Source organism: Coregonus clupeaformis, chromosome 25 (genome assembly GCF_020615455.1).
Source record: "Coregonus clupeaformis isolate EN_2021a chromosome 25, ASM2061545v1, whole genome shotgun sequence".
Taxonomy (NCBI): domain Eukaryota; kingdom Metazoa; phylum Chordata; class Actinopteri; order Salmoniformes; family Salmonidae; genus Coregonus; species Coregonus clupeaformis.
In genome coordinates, this window is record NC_059216.1 from 6,698,295 (window position 1) to 6,717,502 (window position 19,208).

A 19,208-nucleotide genomic window follows, 5' to 3' on the forward strand; every position below is an offset into this window, starting at 1 on the left:
TAGCTAGCTAGATAACTAATTCGTACTATCTCTTCCCCCGGAGTTTCAACCTAGCTAGCTGCCTAATGGCCTTTTTATCATCTTTATAGATAATATAAAAATATTAATTTCCCCCTCACATCTAGAGCTGGCTAATATAGCAAGCCAGTTGATACTACAGTAGCAATCATGAATGCAATGTGTGAAAGTAGCTATATGGGCGACATTAGCTAGATAATTGAGTGATGGCACTATAACAAAAAGCAGTGCTATGATTGGTCAATAAGGCTGCAAATCATATTTGAGTAACATGTCAAGCGCACAGAGTTCATATCGCGCAAGCACAGGTTAATTTCGAGAGAGCGCAGGCAAGTATACCATGAGCAGGGAGATGCTGTCACGATTTAAACTGAATATGAACCCAAATGCAGACAACTACACCGAGCCAGAGAAGGTTTAACAGGTTTATTTCAAAGTTAAATTGTCCAGGTTTCCAAAAATACGGGAAGAGCAAGTCCAGGTCTACAGGGAGGGTAACAGATCCAGGGTTCTGAGCAGGAGTGGTACCGTAACGTCCTAGTGTCCGTGGTGAGTCCAAAAATGAGGTCCAGTAGTGGAAAGCAGGATGGTGGTGGCAGGAGTGAAGCGGAGGCAGGAGTCAGGTTCCAATAATCTGTGGCACAGGAGAAATATAAATAGAACAGGCCAAAAACACAGAGCGAAAACAAGCAGGTTGAGTCAGCAGCGAGACTAACATGGTCGTCTTGACTATGATCTGACGATGAGTGGCAAGTTTGACCGGGTCTTTAAGGCTGAGGTGATTATGGTGAATGAGCTGCAGCTGGAACCCTGACTCCCGCACACCAGACTTCACTCCTGCAATTAAGAACATACAGAGGGGAGGGGGAGAGCAGAGAGAGAGAGCTACCTAGCAGCAGTAGGCCTAACAGTACCCCCCCCTCTACGGACGCCACCCGGCGGCCGACAGGGTTTATCAGGATGTAACCGATGAAAATCACGGACCAGAGCAGGATCCACAATGAAGCTCCTGGGAACCCAGGAACGTTCCTCAGGACCATAACCCTCCCAATTCACCAGGTACTGGAAACCACGACCCCGGCGGCGAACATCCAGAAGTCGCCGGACAGTGTAGACAGGACCCCCACCCACGACCCTGGGCGGAGGAGGGGGACGAGAGGGCGGGCACAGAGGGCTAACAGACACAGGCTTAATTTGGGACACATGAAAAGTGGAATGAACCCGTAGGGAGGCAGGAAGCTGTAGTTTAACCGCGCAGGGGTTAACAATAGACAGTATTTTAAACGGTCCTATAAAACGCGGCGCCATCTTCTTAGATTCCACTTTTAATGGAAGATCACGTGACTTAAGCCATACCTCTTGACCAGGAGAGTAACCGGGAGCCTGGGACCGGTGACGGTTGGCTTGCCTCTGCATGTACGACGAAGCTCGGGACAGAGCTACCCTGGCCTTCCTCCAGACCTTGAAGCAGCGGCGCATGTGGGACTGCACCGAGGGTACCGCCAGTTCCCTCTCTTGAAAAGGGAACAGGGGAGGTTGATAACCAAGAGCACACAGAAAGGGAGACAAACCAGAGGAAGCGTTAGTCAAGGTGTTATGAGCATATTCCACCCAGGGGAGCATGGAGCTCCATGACCCAGGGTTAGACCCTGTGACACAGCAGAGAGCGGTCTCCATCTCCTGGTTCGCTCTCTCGGCTTGCCCGTTGGTCTGGGGGTGATATCCAGAGGACAGGCTGGATGTGATGCCCAAAGCTTTACAGAAAGCTTTCCATACCTGGGAGACAAACTGGGGACCCCTGTCAGAGACAATATCAGTGGGTAGACCATGAGAGCGGAACACATATTAAACCAAAATATCATCAGTTTCTCTGGCAGTAGGCAGTTTAGGTAGGGCCAAAAAATGAGCAAACTTAGAAAAACGATCAATTACAGTAAGAATGACAGTCTTTCCAGACGAGGGGGGAAGTCCAGTGACAAAATCCAATGCAATGTGGGACCAGGGCGGCTGGGTATTGGGTAGAGGTCGTAGATGACCAGCGCTGGCCTGGGTGGAGTTCTTACTTCGTGCACATACCGTACAAGCAGCAATGAAGGCTCGAGTGTCCGCCTCCATCCTGGGCCACCAGAACTTCCGTCGCAAAAAGTCAAGGATCCAAGTAATAATAATAATAATAATAATAATAATAATAAGCCATTTAGCAGACACTTTTATCCAAAGCGACTTACAGTCATGCGTGCATACACATTTTGTGTATGGGTGGTCCCGGGGATCGAACCCACTACCTTGGCGTTACAAGCGCCGTGCTCTACCAGCTGAGCTACAGAGGACCACAAAGGGTGACAGGTAAGGGGATACGAGTGAGCCCACTGAAGTACCTGGGAGCGAACAGACTCAGGGACAAACAACCGGTTAGGAGGACCGCTCCTAGGGTCAGCTTGTAGATGTTGAGCCTGTCTAACAATTCCTTCGATGTCACATGTAATGGCAGCAATACTGCAGGTAGGAGGCAAGATGGTTTCAGGGTTACTACCAGTATCAACAGCAGAATGAACACGAGACAGGGCGTCAGGCTTGACGTTGCGTGACCCAGGACGGTAAGACAGGGAAAAATTGAATCTACCAAAAAATAGTGCCCACCTGGCTTGACGGGGATTGAGCTGCTTCGCTGACTGGATGTATGCAAGATTTTTATGATCCGTCCAAACGATGAAGGGTTGTTCCGCCCCTCCAACCAATGCCGCCACTCCTCGAGAGCCAGCTTAACGGCGAGCAGTTCACGTATTGCCAACATCATAATTCCTCTCTGCCTGAGAAAGTTTTCGTGAAAGAAAAGCACAGGGATGCAGTTTGTTATCTTCAGGTGAACGTTGTGACAACACCGCACCTACCCCAGTGTCGGATGCGTCCACCTCCACGACAAACTGGCGGTCGGGGTCAGGCTGCATCAGAATGGGAGCCGAGGCAAAGCGATGTTTCAGCTCTTTGAACGCTGATTCGGCCCCTTCATTCCAAGCGAACGGTAGTGAGATGGAGGTGAGAGCGGTGAGTGGCGCAGCAATGCGGCTGTAGTCTTTGATGAACCTCCTGTAGAAGTTCGCAAAACCCCAGGAATCATTGAAGTTGTTTGCGGGTGGAGGGGGGCTGGCCAGTCCGTGACAGCAGAGATCTTAGCTGGGTCCATCCGCAACTCCCCCTGAGCTATTATGTAACCCAAAAAGAGGTTTCAGACACATGAAATTCACATTTCTCCATCTTCACAAATAGTTTGTTTTCCAACAACCTTTGCAACACCTGGCGCACATGCAGTTCATGTTCCTGGGAGGACTTTGAGTAAATCAGGAGATCATCCAGATAGACAAAAACAAAACGATTCAACATGTCCCGAAGGACATCATTCACTAGTGCCTGAAAAACAGCAGGGGCATTAGACAAACCAAAAGGCATAACCAGATACTCAAAATGTCCCAAGGGTGTGTTGAAGGAAGTCTTCCATTCATCGCCTTTACGAATACGCACCAGGTGATACGCATTTCGTAGATCCAGTTTCGTAAAGATAGTTGCACCATGAAGGAGCGGAAAAGCATAATTAATTAAAGGCAGAGAATATTTGTTCTTAATGGTGATGTTGTTAAGTCCACGGAAATCAATACAGGGTCTGAGGGTCTTATCCTTTTTCCCAACAAAAAAGAATCGCGCTCCTACAGGTGACGAGGAAGGACGAATAATACCTGCCGCCAAGGAGTCCCGAATGTAGTTCTCCATAGCCTCCGTCTCCAGGCGGGAGAGATTGTACAGGCGACTGTTAGGGAGAGGGGCTCCTGGCTGGAGGTCAATGGCGCAGTCGTATGGCCGGTGAGGAGGAAGAGAAGTAGCTCTGTGTTTGCAGAAAACGGATGCCAGGTCATGATACACGTCAGGGACAGCAGAGAGATCCATGGACTCCAGTGGAGGTTGAGGAACAGTGTTGGCAGGGGTCTGAGCAGAACACAAACAGTTAACATGACAAAATGTGCTCCATGAAACAATTCTACCTGTCACCCAATCAATGTGTGGATTGTGTCTTATGAGCCAGGCGATACCAAGGACCAGGGGGGTCTGTGGGCAGTCAATTCTGTGAAATTGAATGTTCTCCTGATGATTACCCGACACTCTGAGACAAACAGGGACAGTCTGATGAGTAATACGGGTCAACAATTGTCCATTTAGACCCTTAGCCTGCAGCGGACGGTCCATAGGAACAGTCTCTAAATCCATTTGTTGAGCCAACTCTCGATCTAAAAAGCTTTCATCGGCACCAGAGTCAACCAGCGCACTAACAGGGAAATTCTGGGACTGCCACTGGAGGGATGCCTGGAGCAGAATGCGGGGAGAAGAGGAAGAATCCGCTGCTCGGCTCACCAAAACTTCTCCCATTAATGATGAGCCGGCCCTTTTCCCGGACGAACTGGGCAGGAAGGAACGAAATGACCAGCTTCTCCACAATACAGGCAGACACGAGCCTGAATTCGACGTGCACGCTCCTCTGAGGACAACCGTGCACGACCCACCTCCATGGCTTCGGGTTCAGTGCTCCTAGTATTGACTCGGGAAGACTCGGCCTTCTCCGTAGGGAAGAGGCGGGGAGGAGTTGGTTGACGACAGACAGGTTGCTTGGAACTAACACTCCTCTCACGGCGGCGCTCCCGAATCCGATTATCCAACCTGATGGTGAGTGAAATAAGATTATCCAGCGTAGGCGATTCATCATATGACACCAATTCATCTTTCAAAGTCTCAGACAAAGCATTAATGAACACTCCTTGTAATGCCTCGTCATTCCAACCACTCACTGCCGCTAAAGTCCGAAACTCCACTGCCATCTCCACACTGCGAGACCCCTGCCGAAGAGAAAAGAACCGTTTAGCAGTCTCCTTGTCCCGTACGGGGTGGTCGAAAACCTTCCTCATCTCAGTGGTGAAGGCAACGTAAGAGTTGCAAACGTCCGACTGACTCTCCCAGACCGCTGATCCCCAAGAACGAGCGGAACCGCTAGTAGAGTTGATAAGGTAGGCAATACGGGATCTTTCTGAGGCGTAGGTGAGTGGCTGTTGTTCAAACACTAACGAGCATTGAGTCAAAAAATCACCACAGGTTCCCATGTTCCCGTCATAGCGCTCTGGAGCAGGAACAAAAGGCTCTCTGATCTGGGCTGGAGGAGCAGGAAAAACAGGCGGAGCGGGAGAAGGAGCAGTTTGTATGCCATGAACGAGGGGTGCAGTATTAACTTGGGTAGTAAGGGCAGAGACTTGATTGGTGAGTAATTGAACCTGATTAAGCAGCATCTGACTGTTCTCAGAAATAGTCTTAAACAAAGTATCATGTTGGCCAAGTAAAATGCCCTGATTGGCTATGGCAGTCTGAATTTGAGTGAACTCTGGGGTGGTATCTGAGCTACTGTCTGCTGGGTTCATGTTTGGTCAGATCATACTGTCACGATTTAAACTGAATATTAACCCAAATGCAGACAACTACACCGAGCCAGAGAAGGTTTAACAGGTTTATTTCAAAGTTAAATTGTCCAGGTTTCCAAAAATAGGGGAAGAGCAAGTCCAGGTCTACAGGGAGGGTAACAGATCCAGGGTTCTGAGCAGGAGTGGTACCGTAACGTCCTAGTGTCCGTGGTGAGTCCAAATGTGATGTCCAGTAGTGGAAAGCAGGATGGTGGTGGCAGGAGTGAAGCGGAGGCAGGTTCCAATAATCTGTGGCACAGGAGAAATATAAATAGAACAGGCCAAAAACACAAAGAACGAAAACAAGCAGGTTGAGTCAGCAGCGAGACTAACATGGTCGTCTTGACTATGATCTGACGATGAGTGGCAAGTTTGACCGGGTCTTTAAGGCTGAGGTGATTATGGTGAATGAGCTGCAGCTGGAACCCTGACTCCCGCACACCAGACTTCACTCCTGCAATTAAGAACAGACAGAGGGGAGGGGGAGAGCAGAGAGAGAGAGCTACCTAGCAGCAGTAGGCCTAACAGATGCTGAGCTCGACACTTAATTTCTTGCTCTCAATTCCACTTTCTGGGCACGCAACATTTTTCTCTGAACTCTCAACTATCTCTCAGCTCCTCAACATGATCCTCCGCATTCTCAACATTCCATCTGCTTCTTTGAATTATGAGACGGAATGACGCCATATATCATCTTCACTGAGTTAAGTAGATTAACTGCACAAATCAGTTGACTCCATGTGTGGGTATAGATGTCAGTGCGCAGACCTGCGAGCCACTGCGACCCCTCATGATGAGTTCAGATTTCTTGTGGCCCCAACTCCCATCAAAATTGCTCATCCCTGATCTAGTTGAATATGAATGGGTCCTGACATCCAGACCTGGCCTGTCCTCTTCTATGACTGCAGAGCCACGGTGGCTTGGGAACCGAATTAATGGGGAAACACAAACCAAATGGCCAGTCAGTCTCCATTTACCTCAGATCCATCTTGCTGCACAGGATGGGATTTTAATGGCTGTGAATGGATCAGAGAGCATTAAAGCTGCATGGGCAGGTCAGACTGAGGGAGGGAGCGCCACGCGGGACGATTCAGTAAGCTGGCAGAGCAGGAGCCTCTGATGTGATGGAGATGGAGAGCAGCTCTCGGACTCTCAATGTTGAGGCCATTGTGTCCAAATTCAAACAGAACAGGGTTAATCTGCTAATTAGAGTCCAACCAAACTGAAAAGACACCTGCCTGATCTGATGAGTCCTTGGATGTTCCTCTCTCTATGAAAAATGTATGCACTCACTAACTGTAAGTTGCTCTGGATAAGAGCGTCTGCTAAATGACTAAAATGTTTTTGTTTTTTATGTAACAACAGGCTGAAAGCCATGCCATGGGAAACCCAACCAGCATTACATGCTTTCGGCTACCATTAACATTCCATGTATCAGAACAACAAGACCCTACTGTATTTATCCCACAGAAAAGGTTCAAAGTAATTCTAGGTGACTACATGCCATTGTCATCTGATAAGGTTACAGCAGGATGCTATCATAGCAAAAGAGAAAGCTGCAAGCCTAAATAATTAATTGTATTATTGCAACCTCATTTATACTGTAATTCTAGTCACGTTTTGAGAGGTTGGGTTGGCAATATCGCTCTTGATGGAAATGGCTACGGCTCCATTTTACAATAAAGGCGCCAGATGCCTTTTCCAATGTCCCTAGGGTGACCACTCCTTGTTGACTGCATGGGCTTATAATGAAGAGAGAAAAAAGAAAGCCTTTACATTAACACATCTGTGTGGTCTCATACTATTTAGTTAATATTTCTTATGCAGTATAACAGTCATTTTAAATACAATGCTTTAGATTTGTAAGTCTTGCAGTGTCCCAGACCCTATTTTGTACGTATGGTGCAACTTGTTTTGATGACCGTATTAAGGTGTTGATACCTTTATACAACATCTAGTATGAGGGTCTTTAAAGGTGTTGATCTGAATACAACCTCTAGTATGAGGGTCTTTAATTGATGTTCAACTGTTCAATGGCCCTACAATGGGAATCTACCTGTAAATGGAATATTGACTGTCTGTCTTGCAAGGTTCCTGGACAAATACATCAGTGTGATCAGTAGACACTGTCCAATGCTTCCCACAGTTGTGTCAAGTTGGCTGGATGTTCTTTGGGTGGTGGACCAGTCGTGTCTATACTTAACACTTACATGCGACTTCTATCAGAATATGAAGATCGCATTGAAAAGATGGGTCTAGACGCACAAAAGTCGCTATGTGGTCTGATTGTGTTCAGATCCGGCTGACCACTTCAGGATACACACGGGAAACTGCTGAGCATGAAAAACCCAGCAGCGTTGCAGTTCTTGACACAGTCAAACTGGTGCACCTGGCATCTACAACCATACCCCGTTCAAAGGCACTTCAATCTTTTGTCTTGCCCATTCACCCTCTGAATAGCACACATACACAATCCATATCTCAATTGTCTCTAGGCTTAAACATCCTTCTTTAACCTGTCTCCTCCCTTCATCTACACTGATTTGAAGTGGATTTAACAAGTGACATCAATAACGGATCATAGCTTTCACCTGGATTCACCTGGTCAGTCTATGTCATGGAAAGAGAAGTTCCTAATGTTTTGTACACTCATTTCTCAGATGCAACCTTACGAAAAGTTTCTGCACAGTATCGGAGGGCAAGGTGTTGAGCCTTTATGAATTCAGTCCTCAGTGATCAGTGTGTGTAGTGTTAGCTATATAGTGCAATAAGTACTGACTTAAACACTAGTAATAGTAAAATAAAATGTATGCACACATGACTGTAAGTCGCTTTGGATAAAAGCGTCTGCTAAATGGCTTATTATTATTATTATTATTAATCCAAGCGAACATTTGCCATCTGTGGACCCAGGGTCTGATCAATCCTGAGGATATAAACCAAAGCTAATTCATACAGAACAACATTTGTTGGAGAATTCCAATTTGTATAGTCCAGTGAGTTCAGAGAAGGAATCTGCTCCTCTAGTGTCCTTGTGTTGTTGGACATCACTGCGCATGTCCCTACATCAGCACATACTGTTCATATTTACTGCACCATACAGATATACACTACAGTATGCAGTCCTCTCTCAACCAATGGTTTTGTGCTGTGGAAAATGTTACATTCAGCAAATGACAGTGGATATGTCCCAAGTTACAATATGTCAAGTTAACTGACATGAAGAGGATGTATAAGATACACTCAACCCTGCCTAGAGATGATCTAGAATGTACTTTTCCTGTTGCCTCCTCTACTTTCCCCATTGATCAAAGACATGAGGAGGTACAAGGAAAGAGGATGCTATTAAATCATGAAGAATAATATTTGCTCTAATTCCATCAAGAAATGCAGAGGTAGACATTCCTGTCTCCCCTACTGTGGTGCAGCAGCCTTACAAGCCCTGGGCTGGGCAGCAGAAGAATTCCCTTCAGGATTCAAGCTGGGGGAGTTTTATAGGCTTGGCCCGGACATCCCCTTCCTATTGAAGGGGTTTTTATGACCTCTATGTAATCAGCAGTAAATGCTGCCACCATCTGTCTCTTTTTACTTAATTATCTAACCCAATGACTTTTACTGACAAACACTGGCCTGGTAAGTACTGTAAAACAAATCCCAGCTATGTCTATGACACATTCATAAATCATCCATTCACTTTTTGGTCAATTTTGAGAGCCAGTCAGCTTTTCTAGTAAACCCCGTCCTTGGGCACAGTGGAGCAAGCCCTTTACTATTGTTCTTCATAGATCATGTTCAGTTTTGGCTTCAGGCTAATTGTTCCTTTCACACTCATTTCATTTGTCTCATTATAATGGCTAGTACACATCCGAGGTCTGCCCCAATGTCTCTGTAAATGTTCACATTGAGTACAACAAAATTATTGTGTTTCTAATGATGATCATTGTCATTACACTGCAAATACCAATCCCATTAATTTGCTAGGCATTGAAGTGAGCGTTTAATATTTTGCTCCACTCTAGTGCCCCCCAGTGGATTATTGAGGAACATCTTCCAGCTTCAGTGGGACTCAATCGTCTACCACACATAACCGACCCTCTAGTACCTACACACAGAGGCAGTGTTTAGAGCAACTGCAAATGTGTCCTACTTTTGGAGATTTCATAATGGTTATTTCCATGTTGTAGAATAATATCTGCTCCTCTCAGCTCTTTATTTCTAATGACAAGCCATGTACACAGCCAGGAGAATGGTGCAGACTGGCATTAGAAGAGCGTACTGCGTGGGCTTAATGTTGCTGTGTGGAGAGCTAATTGGGAGACAATATGAAGTGTTCTGGGATGCCATTTCCCTCCCACTGTGGAATTAATCAGTCTCACACAATTACATAATACACTAGTGAAAGCCTATCTGATCTGCTTGCTGGGTGCTTCTGACAGCATCAGGCTCGGGGCAATTAACTGTACTTCTCCTCTCTCCCACTCATTCTCTGATGCTTCCCCTCAGTGGTATCTATTAGCCTCTCCTCTCTGCCAATCATATCCTGCTCTCTATTCTCCGACCCTCAGCTGTGTTGTGACAGCAGCTCCTATTGGCCTGCTATGAAAGCCTGGTAGGGAACAGTGGACAAAGACTGCCACAGGTGTTCTTCAGCCTGTTGGGACCGATGGTGAATCACGTCAGAATCATCATCCCCACAGGGTTAGAGATCTGATTGATCATATTGCACACAGCATCATTAACAGCAAGCACCTGTGCCTTTTGTTTGCCATTTGTCCTGCGGCGCTTCACACACACTAATTCATGACCATGATTATGTGAGCTCTTCGACTCAAGTGGAGAAAATGATGTGAGAACCAGGGGGAAATGTAATCCTTTTATGGTAGAATCGCACCATTCCAGTGCCAGCTAAGCTGTATGTACAACACAACTTAACTAAGGGATAAATGCATCTCAGTATAGTCCCATGACATGCAAACCAATCAATTATACCTTGTAGAATAAGGCAATACAGAATGGGGCAACCATGCTCCACGTAAGATTAACCAAAGATGGACATATTTTATCTGTCATTATGCTCATCTTTGACTGGACCTCTTAGCTCATGTATTAGCCATTAGCTGAGAGTGGGTTAATGGCTCTCTCTCACGGGTCCACCTCATATCTGAGACTGGGTGGGCTCATGTTGACTTTAGAACTTTCTATCTAAAGGAGGGGAGTGAAGGTCGTCACCTGATGGCATTTGTGGTGTGACAGGCCACTGCTTTTCCCTCTGGGAGATGAGCAAAATGGACCACACTCCACCAGCCAATCACAGCCAAGCACTAACAAGACACCTGCAGGTTCTGGATGTCTTCATCCTTTGATGGTCCTCCTCCCTCCCTCCCTCATTCCCCCTCTCTCTGCGTCATGGTGCAGGTGTGGGCCACCCGGCCATCCCATTCAAGCTGGTGGATTTGGCCTATTTCTCTCAGTTAGTGTGACCGAGTGGAAAAATAATGACTCTGGGAGTCTTTCATTGGGAAAGCGAAGGCCCCTGGTTTGTGCAATGTGAGCTGATCAGGGCTAAATAGAATGGATGCAGTCAGCAGAGCTTGCCAGGACTGACAGGTGTCCACCCCTGGGAACGTACCAGGGAGAATCTCAATCACAACTCAAATCAAATAGCCATCGAATCCCAACACTGTGGCCTCATCAACTCCAATTCATCTCACAGAAAGCGGCACAGGTCCTAATCCAGGCACTTGTCATCTCCCGTCTGGATTACTGCAACTCGCTGTTGGCTGGGCTCCCTGCCTGTGCCATTAAACCCCTTCAACTTATCCAGAACGCTGCAGCCCGTCTGGTGTTCAACCTTCCCAAGTTCTCTCATGTCACCCCGCTCCTCCGCACACTCCACTGGCTTCCAGTTGAGGCTTGCATCTACTACAAGACCATGGTGCTTGCCTACAGAGCTGTGAGGGGAATGGCACCTCCTTACCTCCAGGCTCTGATCAGACCCTACACCCAACCGAGGGCACTACGTTCATCCACCACTGGCCTGCTAGCTCCCCTACCTCTACGGAAGCACAGTTCCCGCTCAGCCCAGTCAAAGCTATTCGCTGCTCTGGCACCCCAATGGTGGAACAAGCTCCCCCACGACGCCAGGACAGCGGAGTCACTGACCACCTTCCGGAGACACTTGAAACCCTACCTCTTTAAGGAATACCTGGAATAGTACACTGCTCAAAAAAATAAAGGGAACACTTAAACAACACATCCTAGATCTGAATGAATGAAATAATCTTATTAAATACTTTTTTCTTTACATAGTTGAATGTGCTGACAACAAAATCACACAAAAGTTATCAATGGAAATCAAATTTATCAACCCATGGAGGTCTGGATTTGGAGTCACCCTCAAAATTAAAGTGGTAAACCACACTACAGGCTGATCCAACTTTTATGTAATGTCCTTAAAACAAGTCAAAATTAGGCTCAATAGTGTGTGTGCCTCCACGTGCCTGTATGACCTCCCTACAATGCCTGGGCATGCTCCTGATGAGGTGGCGGATGGTCTCGTGAGGGATCTCCTCCCAGACCTGGACTAAAGCATCCGCCAACTCCTGGACAGTCTGTGGTGCAACGTGGCGTTGGTGGATGGAGTGAGACATGATGTCCCAGATGTGCTCAATTGGATTCAGGTCTGGGGAATGGGCGGACCAGTCCATAGCATCAATGCCTTCCTCTTGCAGGAACTGCTGACACACTCCAGCCACATGAGGTCTAGCATTGTCTTGCATTAGGAGGAACCCAGGGCCAACCGCACCAGCATATGGTCTCACAAGGGGTCTGAGGATCTCATCTCGGTACCTAATGGCAGTCAGGCTACCTCTGGCGAGCACATGGAGGGCTGTGCGGCCCCCAAAGAAATGCCACCCCACACCATGACTGACCCACCGCCAAACCGGGTCATGCTGGAGGATGTTGCAGGCAGCAGAACGTTCTCCACAGCGTCTCCAGACTCTCACGTCTGTCACGTGCTCAGTGTGAACCTGCTTTCATCTGTGAAGAGCACAGGGCGCCAGTGGCGAATTTGCCAATCTTGGTGTTCTCTGGCAAATGCCAAACGTCCTGCACGGTGTTGGGCTGTAAGCACAACCCCCCACCTGTGGACGTCGGGCCCTCATACCACCCTCATGGAGTCTGTTTCTGACCGTTTGAGCAGACACATGCACATTTGTGGCCTGCTGGAGGTCATTTTGCAGGGCTCTGGCAGTGCTCCTCCTGCTCCTTCTTGCACAAAGGCGGAGGTAGCGGTCCTGCTGCTGGGTTGTTGCCCTCCTACGGCCTCCTCCACGTCTCCTGATGTACTGGCCTGTCTCCTGGTAGCGCCTCCATGCTCTGGACACTACGCTGACAGACACAGCAAACCTTCTTGCCACAGCTCGCATTGATGTGCCATCCTGGATGAGCTGCACTACCTGAGCCACTTGTGTGGGTTGTAGACTCCGTCTCATGCTACCACTAGAGTGAAAGCACCGCCAGCATTCAAAAGTGACCAAAACATCAGCCAGGAAGCATAGGAACTGAGAAGTGGTCTGTGGTCACCACCTGCAGAACCACTTCTTTATTGGGGGTGTCTTGCTAATTGCCTATAATTTCCACCTGTTGTCTATTCCATTTGCACAACAGCATGTGAAATGTATTGTCAATCAGTGTTGCTTCCTAGGTGGACAGTTTGATTTCACAGAAGTGTGATTGACTTGGAGTTACATTGTGTTGTTTAAGTGTTCCCTTTATTTTTTTGAGCAGTGTATAAAGTAATCCTTCTTCCCTCACCCCCCATAAAAAAAAATACAATAAAATTGGGGGTTGTCCCACTGGCTATCATAAGTTGAATGCACCAATTTGTAAGTCGCTCTGGATAAGAGCGTCTGCTAAATGATGTAAATGTAAAATCTCCCCTCAATGAGTCTAAACTGTGGTACAGAACCTGTGTGATACCTTGAACGCCAAACATTTGGTCCAATGTCAACATCCTGTGCCAGGGGTACAATGTTGGATATAACAGTCTCTGTTTTTGCTCATCAGAGTAGTCTGCAGAACACCTGCTCTTTCCATGACATAGACCAGGTGAATCCAGGTGAAAGCTATGTCCCTTATTGATGTCACCTGTTAAATCCACTTCAATCAGTGTAGATGAAGGGGAGGAGACAGGTTAAAGGAAGGATTTCTAAGCCTTGAAACAATTGAGACATGGATTGCAGTGGAGGCTGGTATGAGGAGCTATAGGAGGACGGGCTCATTGTAATGGCTGGAATGGAATTAATGGAACGATATCAAACACATCAAATATATGGGAACCACATGTTTGACTCCGTTCCATTTATTTAATTACAACCATTACAATGAGCCCATCCTCCTACAGCTCCTTCCACCAGCCTCCTCTGATGGATTGTGTATGTGTGCCATTCAGAGCGTGAATGGCCAAGACAAAATATTTAAGTGCCTTTGAACGGTGTATGGTAGTAGGTGCCAGGCGCACCGGTTTGAGTGTGTCAAGAACTGCAACGCTGCTGGGTTTTTCCCGCTCAACAGTTTCCCGTGTGTATCAAGAATGGTCCACCACCCAAAGGACATCCAGACAACTTGACTTGGAAGCATTGGAGTCAACATGGGCCAGCATCCCTGTGGAACACTTTCGAAACCTTGTAGAGTACATGCCCAGACGAATTGAGGCTGTTCTGAGGGCAAAAGGGGATACAACTCAATATTAGGAAGGTGTTACTAATGTTTTGTACACTCAGTGTATATCTCTTAACTGCAACCATTCTCCCACGGAAGTACTGCATTTTAATTTGTCAAACTGATTATCTCAAACCCTCTTTTCCACCTATGTGCATATTGTTTGTTAAATGACTTAATAAGGAGTTGTCAAATAAAAAAATATGTTTAGGATTAATCTGTTTCGACAGCTTTTATGCATATTAGAGGATTTCGATTGCAGTGGGAATTACGCCTCAGAGCAATCGCTCTCAAATACATGGCTCTGTTTAACGAGATAATCCCTGTGCTCCAGCACAGAGATGTGCTAATTCAATATATCTGTAATCTAAAACGTAGGCTGCACAATTCTCTGTTAAATCAACCAAAATATCTTGTCCTCATTATTATTTTCCACATTGCACTGAATCCATGAAATGTGTGAATACACAGAGCACATTATCTACTTCACTTTACTGCTGCTAATTTACTTAAAGCTGTTTTCATATATTTCAAATCCCTTTAGTGTTTGTTGTAAGATATTGGTAGCTGACTTTAACTGAACTAAAGAGTGATACTGTTAATTTCAGCTGAGAGTTAAAATCAGGTGGTAACAATAGCACTCATACAGTTGGTCAGCCAGAGTCACTGTGACTGTACTTGACACATAGATAACAGACAATGCTTGGTGCACTGCTGATTGGGCAGTACTGTTGCAGATACTACATTACTCACATCACTATATGTATAAGTGGCCTAATATACTGGCTATGACATTGAGGAAGGTACACCTCCTCTTCATTGGGGCAAGTCAAACATAAACTTCTCATAAGAGCTCCTGTAGCCTGAGCCCAAACAGGTACAGCCACCCTGCCAGATACAGAGAAGAAGACACGTGATAGAAAGGTTAAGTGTTGCCTCACCTCCAGCTCAGTGAACCATAGACATGACCGTGACCCTGCATTGCTGTTGCATCAGGAGCTATATGGTCAGCGTTACGGTCAATCAACCACTGATACAGGATTTACAGAGAAACACGCCTGGCTTTATGGTAACTCAATAAAGAGGAGATTATCGAAGGCTAGTGGCTACCCGAGACCCCACGCAGTAAATGTTTATGTGTTACTCATCCTCTAAGCTCTCCTCTTTCCCCAAATCCCTCTTTCTCCAAATCCATCATAACAAGTTTTGATCCTCCTCCTCAACCCTGGGATGAGGGGCAGTTAAATTCAATCAGCTAGAACATTTGGTCAGTTTCTTTTTTAATGCAACTGTAACCTACTTAACACTCCATGAAACTTGCTGCTATTCTATATGTGAGTGGTTTAGAGAGTAAGCGATATTGGCTCATCGTTCGATAGAGCTGTGAGGATTCTGCTGAGGACATTTCCATTAACAACCACACATAATATGTTTATTGATCCCGTTTGCTTGGGCCTTTAATTTCTCCCTTCTAACATGGGTTCTTACAGGCTTGGAGGCATGGGGGGAAGGGGTTATAGAGTGCCCATACTGTGGATGTATTGGGGCAGTAAGTTGTGCTGACAGAGCATGGGATGGTGGCAGATCTGAACAGCAACATGACATCTCACAGGGAATAAAAAAGACAATACTTTGGGTCATTACTTTGTGATAATACAGCATGTTGTACAGCATCATCATAAAGAAGAGGGCTATACAGTTGAAGTGTTATAAAATAGGCTAATACTCCTATTGCTCTGCTGTACATTCTCTATCTGTTGTAGATGGATGCATGGATATAAAGACCTTCACTGTTGTACCCGTCCAGTCATTGAGCTTGCATGCGATGAGTCCATTGCATCAACCAGATTACATTAAAAATCGATCATCATGAACCCAGACATGAATGAATCCAAGAACAATGCAAGAGCAGCTTCCACATTTCCTGTGACTGTGGTCATTCAGCTGGTCTGGTGTTAACAGACAGGCAGCTAATGTCTGTTAATTGATGGAAAATCTGATCAAAATTGTGAAATTGTGTATGACCAGGTCTGCTAATGAACTCTAATCAGATTAGCATGGCCCTGGTGAAACAGACGTCTCAAACCTAGGATATGGTTTGTGAAAGGCTCCTATCTGTGCAGCAAGTGGCCTAGCTCCAGAAAGGGGGGTTGGTTGCATTAGCACAGGGGGAACAGAGATGTCCAGGAAACCCATGCAGCCAAGGTTCTGGTCCAATAAAGCTCAGTCTCTCTGTCTCTAGACCAGAGAGACCATGGACCATGGACAAGGTCATCCAGCACCAGAGGACCAGGATGTTTAACTCTGTCCACCAGGTCAGTAGATCTTCCAACTGAGACATACTTGAGGCTATGTCAAAGAGCAGGTTAGCGTTTTCTTTCATGAACTTGTTCTGGAGGCAGCTCTGCAGAGTGGTCCCTAGCTGGCACAGTCACAAAGTCATACAATCTGATTCTAACCTGAACCTTAACCCTAACCTTAACCACACTGTTAACTCTAATGCCTAACCCTAACCTTAAATGAATGTTTTTATGCATTTTTACAATATTTTACTTTGCAGCTGGCCCATCTAGCAGAAATCGCTCAGTTCAGCCCTGAAGGACAAGACTCATCCTAATAAATGTCAACCTGTTGTCAAAGATGCAGTTAGTTAGGAAAACATCTGAGTGTTAATGCATTTTCACTTGGCAAATAGACAATAGAGCAAGTCCTATCCCATTGCTGTACCATTTGACTGCACATTTGGCAGTTAATGATCTTTCCTTCAGTACCTGCTGACTGCAGGGCAGACCTTTGATTACACAGTAATAATTACAATGGTCACCAGAGGGTGGGTGCTGCTGCTGCTGGTGGCTCCATGGACGGGTTATTTACGAAGGTGTCAAACTCTGGACAATTTCATCATGGGAAATAAACAACCAGGGTCACGTCCTTCACTGGTGAAATATGTCATGTTGTCTGTGAGCCACCAAGTTAGTAAAACACTCGGACAGAAAGACATAAAAATCAAGCAGGAGCTGCAGAGTAAACAACTTGATTTAACTTGGAGCTTGGATGCTAAAGTTCTGACCAATAATTATGCATGTTTTCCTTCCAAATTAGTATCTTTTAAGATAAAATCCCAAATAAATGTCAAGATTTAATCTTACATAATTTAAGAAGGTTATATAAATAAAACAAAAATGTTTGAAGGATTTTCATTAAATGCTCTTGTGAGCTACAAAATGGACTGTGGTGAGGCCTGGTTTGGATTTAAAATAGGAGCTATTGAAATCAGCTCATAGATTCAAAACCAGTCCATTTGATATAAACACAATGCTGCATTTGTCACTGTGTACTCATGGGCTCAAGTAGAGTTGGAACCTATTTAATAGTGCTGAGCGATTAACTGAAATTACAGTTTTTAAACAACTAATTTAACAACATTGGTTCAAGTATTTGAATTCTATTTCGTTCAGTTTCTCTAGAAAGCCTGAACTGTGCGATGTAGTAGGGAGTTGTAGTTTCCAACAGCCCAATATTCGACATAGTTTAACGCAGACAACATGGTAATTAACTACAATGACCATAATCCATTGCACCTACATGTCCGGTCTGTGTTTCTTTTACGCCTGCTATGTAAAAGAGACAGAAGAATGCAAGATGGAGAGGGGATGGTGAGGGATAGAGAGCAGTTACTTCGCGAGGTATCTCTACCTGAAAATACAAGATCTAAGTGATTGATGGTATTCAGCAGTCATAAAAGGATGCCTTATTTACTTTGAAGAACTAGAAATAGTGATTTTGTCAGACAGCATAGGCAGCAGCTCTAAAGAGATGCGATGACTTGTAATTAAATAATAAAGTCATCAAATAAAACAAATGTAATATACACAACAACTGAAATATTTTGTTAAAGTAAAGTAATGTGAATAAATTATGATTCATAAGTGATAAGCAGTAATGGGCAGTCACTACCATCATGGGACTTTTATTAATTGTTTTATTCAGTGTTGTTGCAGCATTCAACCCACACAATGCATAGTGCATTTAATGTCGAAACTGACCTCAAAAAGCACTAATCGCTCAGCACTACTATTTACACTCACATTCCCAGCAGCTATTCTGTGGATGGGACTCCACTCTGCCACATCAGATTCACACACATGATTGGCTAAATGACTAAATGTAAATGTAATTAATTCATGATCAATCACAGCATTTAGATGCTGCTTTGAAAAACAGATTCCTCTCCCCTGTACTTGCTGATGCAGGGTTTGATGAATGAATCAGGAGACAGATTAAAGTAAAATTTGAGCGTAATAGTTTGCCTGTGAAATGAATCACACCAGGTTATTCAACAGAATGAATGGCATGATCGGCATTGGCGATTTATGGGATGTCCTCTCGTTCAGTGCTACTAATTTAGCTGTGTCTGAGTCCCAACCACCTCTTCCCAAACACACACCCACCTTTTTAAAAATTGTGTTTTAACTGTTATCATCTGGCATAGCCGCCCGTAAAGCATGTCCACGGAGGACGCGGCGTGGGGGCCAGGAGCTCTCCTGGGAAATCTAGGAGTTTATTTGGCGGGAAACAGGTGGTGTAAACAAATGGAAGCCCAGGCTGGATTTACTGCTTCCTGATCCATACATCTCTCTGGTCGAACAATCCCCCACTCCCAGCCATGGCTCATGCTGACAGGACACACACCACACTGGGAATCAGAGAGACTATCCTGGAGGATCACCACCACCTCTGCTGGGATTGCTCTATTTGTGATGGAGAATGGAGATATAATATGGCTTCCAATTGGCTCATTCATCCCCTCTCCTCTCCCCTGTAACTATTCCCCAGGTCGTTGCTGTAAATGAGAATGTGTTCTCAGTCAAATTACCTGGTAAAATAATATTTTAAAAAATGGTTACACTAACTGTATTTTTATTTACACAATCTGCAATATCGTCATTATGTCCACTACAGTGCTTTGGTCCT